The 7,345-nt window shown below is 42.5% G+C and overlaps 1 long non-coding RNA gene across 2 annotated transcripts; it reads right to left on the bottom strand.

Annotated features, from left to right (window-relative positions):
* Window positions 1–710: 710 nt before the first annotated feature.
* Window positions 711–1,983, bottom strand: LOC123962477. 2 transcript variants are annotated; one of them, XR_006822949.1, is made up of 3 exons: window positions 1,576–1,983; window positions 988–1,108; window positions 711–889 (listed from the first exon to the last, which is right to left on the bottom strand). It is a non-coding gene; the product is annotated as an uncharacterized LOC123962477 (long non-coding RNA). The 2 variants fall into 2 exon arrangements; XR_006822948.1 differs by lacking the exon at window positions 1,576–1,983 and adding an exon at window positions 1,204–1,447.
* Between the last annotated feature and the right edge of the window lie 5,362 nt (window positions 1,984–7,345).

Below are 7,345 nucleotides of genomic sequence, written 5' to 3'. Positions count from 1 at the left end.
AATTTTTGATCATGACACTTACTGGTTTTGTGTTTACATTCTGTATCTAAGCATAAAGTTTGTGTAAAGTCAAAGATGCAGTGCAGAAATCCCAATCATTAGTCTTGTTATCTTATCAAATGTTGACTTCTGTGAAATGTTTTTTTGTATATATAATATTTTAGGGAAATGTGTTATTTATTGTGGGAATTGTGTTATGATGCTCTGAACTTGATACAGTACCCAGTGTTGTTTCTGTTTTGTATGCTGAGTCAAATAAGGGTTTTGTTGCAAGAGTTTTATGCACATTGTGAACAAACTTGTTTTCTTTGATAATGTTTCAGTGCTGAATTTATTTATTCCGTTGCCAAACTGTGTCCTTCTTGCATCTCTCATTTGGGTTTTTGTCATGAGAACTGTTGTGGTGGATGAAATGTGTGATACTCTCTGAAGCGATCTGTGACTGTATGTGCTTTCACATTTTTCCTATAAATGCTTATTTTAATTACTTTTCCATGTCTGAAACTGAATCAATGGAGAAACTAAAGTGATTTGATTTGCAGACAGTTTGTCCCGCCATATTGAACACAGGTCATTAAAAAGACAAAATTAAACTTGATAAGCTCAAATAGAGTCTTTATCAGATCACTAAAGTAGGTACACTTACATGTGATCAGCATAAAAATAAAGTTCATTATAGTACATATACTGTTTATCAGGTTTATGCATTTTACGGTTTCTGTTAGGTGCAGTTGCGAGGACCCAAAAGCTGACTCAAGGTAGGTTAGTTTCCACGATGACAGTTTATTAACAGGTTCAGGAATTGCAGAGGTGGGTGGCGTGAGTTAGAGGCGGAGAGCGGGCAGGCTGGGGGAAACCGAGCTCCAAGTTCCCTAGACAGGGCTGATATCTGGCAGGGAAGGCAGAAAACACAGGCAATCAGTGAGATCTCAAACTAGATTAACAAACTCTTTCTTCAACGCTAGAGTTGGCCTAAGCGCCAGTTACCACAGGAGCCGGGTCTTTTATTGCTTATGGAGACGAGCCTCAGGTGTGGAGCGCCACCGGAAACCAGCTGGAACACTCCGTCCATACCACACACGCACGACAGCTTCAGCGTTACAGCACACTGCACAGTCAGATGACGAAGAACTGTTAAAAATACACACTAAACACATTTACAGCTGTTTTTTAATGTGATGTACATGCATATGCAGTACTTACCGTAGTTAACAAAATGCTGTTGTAAGCTGTACAGAAAATACATCCTGACATGTCACAGCAGGAGAAACACAGGTGGAACGGATGACATAATGTGTCCCAGTGAGCCAAACCAACGAAGCAGCAGGTCTCTGCACATGATTCACCTAAACAGCATGCAGACACTGCTAATGTTATTAGTTCCACCTGTGCTCTCTGGGAAATGTCAAAAATGTCGATGCAAGAAATACTGAAGCTATGTTTAAGTTCCTCAACACAGTAACAGTATCCAGTGTGTAGTATTAAACTGTTTCTGGGAGTAATTCATGTACTTTAACCATTTTGTACTGACAAACTGTGACTAGAATGCATAAACTTCAAGATAAATAATTTTACCTTACTTCCCGTATCTGTTTCACCACCATTCACAACTTTTCCCCCTGCTTTGAGCAGCTCCGTCATTCTTTTGTCCTCTGTCTGGAGGTGTGCTCATTAATGACTATTTCTTGTATTTACTGAGCAATCAGAGCTTTGTAGGTGAGATTTAGAATCAGGATGAGATCTTCCTGCATAGCTAGCTAGCTACAAGAACGAAAATGGACAAAAATGTTGACAAGCATGGATGACATTTATGCCGTACAGGTTGTTGGAAGTTGTTTTTTTGGAGCTTTAGAGGTGTTAGTTGGTGGTATCAAACTGAACATCTAAGTCTCAGCAAGAAAGCAGCAACACGTCCTCATACCGAAAGAACAAAATTGGATGATTGTCAGTTGTCTCAAAACGACGTACAGGTGCATCTCAGAATACTAGAAGCTCTTGAAAACTCATCTCTTCTGAGAACACTTTCTCTGATGACACCTCTAACATGCTCCTCCTGTCCCCTCACAATGCTCTTGTATTGATTGTACTTTTTTGTAAACTCCTACCCCACTGATGCCACACGTGCTATTAGCCCTTACTAGTATTTATTGTCACTTGTAGATCTCTTGCTGTATTGATGCTTTGTTGATGCTTGTATGTTGCTCCTCAAATCGATTAAAGCGTTGCTGATTGGTTACCCTAAATTGTCCTTAGGTGTGCGTGTGACTGGTTGTTTGTCTGTGCGATGGATTGGCGACCTGTCCAGGGTGTACCACGCAGGATAAGCGGTTGATGATGGGTGAAATATTTCAGGCTTTTTTTTGTATTAATCGTGACGATTACAGTTTACAGCTCAAGGAAATCAAAAATCCACCTCTCAAAATAACAGAACATTAGAATAAAGGATGGATAAAACAGACATGTTGTCCTTCTGAAAAGCTGAACAGTTCTGGAAAAGGTTGATTTATGTACTCAGTACTTGGTCGCGGCTCCTTTTGCATAAATGACTGCATCAGTGCGGCGTGGCATGGAGGCAATCAGGCTTTGGCACTGCTGAGGTGTTATGGAAGCCCGGGTTGCTTTGATTGCGGCCTTCAGCTCGTCTGCATTGTCGGTCTGGTGTCTCTCACTGTCCTCTTGACGAAGCACTGGGCTCTTTATATTCAACTGTAAATAGCAACGGTAAATACGGTTTTCCATTCTTAATGTTTACTTGATTTCACATGAGACTCGAACCCTGAAATAGTTTGACCCATCCGTCCACTGTGACCACCTCCTTATGTGGATTTTACAGCTCTTTATGCAACATCACATGACTTTCTCCTGTGCTCCCATCATACGGCCAGAAGAAGTCTCGGTCTAACAATAGACGTACATAATTATGGGTCGTAACAAGCTGCTGCACAATTGATCTATTCAGTCGTTTTTCTGTTTAAGACGGGCTGGAAAATAAAAAGGCGTATGTCCCAAAAAGCTGAACCTTTGCTTTAACTGCATTAGTAAACTCCCTGCAGCCATTAAAGAAGTTTCTGTCAACGGAAAATGTTGCTGGTGGGAAAGATAAGTCAGGTATAGTTGGATGACTTCTGAACATCTTAAAGTATAATTTTGACTCAATGAGAATGTTGAGAGAAACTGGGACAAAGTTTGATGGGAAGCATCCGCCTACAGCTCTCCTCACCTGCGTCAGTCGCGGTAAGTCTTGCCTGGAGCAGCTTCTCCAACCCACATCCATATCACCTCATGACACCTGCATTACCTGGAGAAGAGGCAGATGCGAGTGCGCAGTTAGGGGTTCCACATCTTTCATTAGCATCAGGAGAAAACAACTCCTGCTTGGGATCCGAAAGAGGGAGAGTGTGGTGGGCTGTGAACTGTGGGAGGTCCGTGGACCAGCTGAGCATCAGAGTAGCCTGGAGGAAACTCAGACTGTGCGAGAGGAAGACGAGCAGCGACTGCTCTGTCTGCTTAGCTGGCAGGGCAACATCGTGCAGTGTCAACGCAGGAAAGACAAACCGTCTGTATAATTAAGTATAAAAGCAGATTTTTGGGGAATTTGGCCAATTAAGCACCTTCCCTGCTGTCTTATATTTGAAGGTTAAAGCCACTCATGAATAAAATCAAACAGGTTGGGCTGTAGCCAGAAATTTACTCAATACTTAAATGAAAGAGTGAGGTACTTGCACTTTACTTCAGTATTTTTCTTTTCCTGCAACTTTATACTTTTTATTCCACCATCTTTATTTTAGTTACTATTTACAAATTAAAACATGTGAAGAACTTGTAAAATATGATGCTTTGTTACAGATGAAACCACCCAACAGTTTATACAAGTACAGCTGAAATGATTAGTCAGAAAAGCTCCAACACTCAGTGATATAAACTCAATTAATCAATTCGTTATTTAAATAAATTGAATTAGCAACTATCATGATACTGGTCATTTTCCCTGTAAAACAAAGTTCAGCTTCTCATATGTGAATGTCTGTTGCTTTTCTACCTGTAATGTGTGTTGATAACGTTGAGGTTCGGGCTGTTGGTTTGCACACAACAAGTCTTGTGAAGGTGTCACTTTGGGCTCTGGGTAACTGTGACGGCAGAATCTTTACAAACCAAACAATCAATCGATTCATGGAGAAAATAATCAGCAGATTGATCCAGAACGAAAAGGATCATCAGCTGCAGTCGGATTCACAAAAGAACTCCAGCTCAACAACTTCAGCAGCAACGTCCAGCTTTACATTAATGTACAAGGAATAATAATCTGATGAGAGAATATATAATAGTACAACAGACACAGGGACATTTCTCAGAGTGCAGTACTTTAAGTATAGTTTTACTGAAGGGAAAATTGGCACCTTTTTATGTGGATGTCCAATCGATTTGAAGCATTAGATTCATCAGTGTGTGCTATATTGACAGAGCAGAGTTTGCCAAGTTTAGTTCTTCCTGCATCGGCCGTCGCTATTTGACGTAGAATTACAGGCTACTTCAGCTTCGGATTTCTGGTCTCCTCTCTGGATGCCTCTCAAAAACAAAACTCACTCAATTCAAACAAATGGCATTTGGGGTTCAGTATCTTGCCCAAGGACACTTCGACATGCAGACTAGGGGAGGTGGGGATCAGAACACAGACCTTCTGATAAGTGGACGACCACTCTACCCCCTGAGCCACAGCCACCTCATCATTTTGGACAAGGATACAGTTTACAGTATTTTGCTGAATGTTCAAGCCTGAGTAGAAGTTATGGCAGCACAGAGGCCGAGGCCGCTGCCGCAGTCACACTCTTACGGGAGGATATGGCGGACGGGGACCAGCAGAACCAGGGCCGCTGAGAGCAAACAGCGATGGAGGAGCCTTTGCTGAAACTGAAACTGCTGCAGTTTCAGTGTCTATGAAGATTCTCAGTCATCCAGTTCATAGTTCTCCAACGAAGGTTAAAATCAAGGGCAACTGGACTTGGTTGAAGATACTGGAAGACGTTTCGTCCCTCATCCAAAGGACTTCTTCAGTTCTGACTGACTGGCAGGGAAACTCAGCTATCTAACCTCAGTGGGGTCGTTGGCCCGGGTCATCGATACCGCTGGTTCGTTAGTGTTCCTTGTTGCTGTGACGACAGTCGTTACAGTCGTTAAGACTACCTGTGGCCAAGACTGAACGACCATCGTTGGCATCTTCACCTGAGGCCAATAGGCAGTTTCAGTGTTTCTTGGATGCTGTCGTCGCTGCTGCCACAACCCTGAAAGAGCCCGAGTGTGCGTTATTATGCCTGAAAGGTTTACTCCTCAGAGGACAACTGAAATCTACCATCAGCACTGACTGGACATCCACATAATTTAGTAATAAGGATCTGATTTCTTCCTCCACCGCTGGAATGACTCCAGAATTTTGTTTTGGGCTTTTAGAAAGGCTGATGAAACAAACACCCACATTTGTGGTCTTTAGCACTTAAGTGTTATTCAGGGCCACTTATTCTAAGACCAGTTCATTATTATCAGCATTATCCAGAGCTCAGTGTATCCCACAATTCAGCACAGTCTACAGCTTCACACCAGTAATGAGGACTGACATTAATGAACCGTTATGAATAATTAGAGGTTCATGTCATGTTGGATTCAGCCTGAATCTTCAAACACCACACAGTTGTGTCAGAACATCCACAGATGGATTACTAAACAATAACCGCAAAACATTGTGAGGCTCTTTTTAGTTTTGAGCTCTGTCTGTCTGTCAATCTAATCTAGTTTAATGTAGTCTTTATATCACCTGGTGGCATTCTACAAAGACCTGATGAAAACTGCAGCAAGACATCAAGCTGATGGTTGGGACATCCAAAACCATATATATGCAAATAACTTTGACAGAGAGAGAGACAGCTGGGACGGAATATGGGAAGAGAAAGGCGGACGCTGAGGCTCTGGAGCGATTCTGATCCTCTTGTGTTTGGAGTCCTGCTGCACTGTGGACGACAAAGAGTGTCAGGTCGGTGGTTTATCACAGTCCCCCAGGAAATTACGTCTCCATCCGGATGGCTGACTGAAATAACCAGCGTGCAGGAGGGAAATCATCTCGCTGAGCTCCCTGGGTAATACTAATGCCATCCAGAGAGGGATTTACTCTCATTTCTGTCTACTGAGGGATTCTGACTCAGCCACACAGAAGAAGACACCTTCACGGCAGCAACATTTAGGCCTCCTTCACTGCGGCTTCTGTCAGGTGCTGACAGAGTTATCATGATAAATTGACTGTTAATGATTTTTGTTTTTGTTTCTGGCATTGCATCGACGTCTCCGTGTTTGGGTTCGACCAATCAGAGGACATTTTGGCAGAGTCCTTCAGTGAGCTGAAAGCTGCCAAAGCCTGAAGAGCGATCTGAACTCGCACCGTGTGATAATGAGGCCTGACGGGACACATCTGCTGCCGACAGTGAGGGAAATGAAGAAGAGGTGTTCAGGAGCAGATGTCACCCTGGCGGTCAGGAGGAACCTGAAGAGGACTTAATTGTCTCTGATACCTTGAACACAGCCTGCATTGATAATTATTGTGTCTTTGTACACATCTCTACATATCTTAGGGAAACCTCTGGCTGCATATTCATAGTGTTGGTTCTTTATTACCAAACCAGCCAGCAGTGAGAGAAGCAAAATTCTGATCTGGCAAAGCCGCTGATAAATGTACTTGAGACAGATGTTATTTAAAGTCAGTACGTTCATCACTTGGATTTCATTCAAATTAAAAGATGGACAGTAATATAAGGGACTCACTCTTTCAGTTAAGAGTTTTATGTGGGCTTAAATTTTGTCTCAGGCTAAACTTGCCCAGGCCAGACTGCCGAACCCCATTCCAAAGCAAAAAACCCGATGTTTTAACAGTTTTCTCTCCATCTTCCTCTCTCCTGTATACACATGCACAGACCACCAGGAATCTACAGCCATGTTTAGCAGCTCTGTCAGGCTGTATATTTACATCCACATCACTCTGAGTTGATCTGTTCGAAGCAGGAAAAATGGGCAGCGACTTTCACAAGAGCCAAACTGTGATGGCTATACGACTGGTTCAGAGCATCATCAAAACGGTCTGCAGAGGTCAGTATATCAGAAGTGGTCCAAGGAAGGAAAAGCTGTGAACCGGCGACAGGGTCGTTGATGCACGTTGCATGCGAAGGCTGGCCCATTTTGGTCCGATCCAACAGACAAGCAATAATAATAATAATAATAATGCTATGGCTGATCACCTTCACTGCACCTGTCTTTGCTTTTTTACTTGTCGAAAACAGATAAATGTTTAAATATGTAAATAATATAT

This window comes from Micropterus dolomieu, linkage group LG22, assembly GCF_021292245.1.
Source record: "Micropterus dolomieu isolate WLL.071019.BEF.003 ecotype Adirondacks linkage group LG22, ASM2129224v1, whole genome shotgun sequence".
In the NCBI taxonomy this organism is placed as follows: Eukaryota; Metazoa; Chordata; class Actinopteri; order Centrarchiformes; family Centrarchidae; genus Micropterus; species Micropterus dolomieu.
Note: the sequence above shows the minus strand (reverse complement) of the source record. Positions and strands in the feature narration are given on the sequence as shown.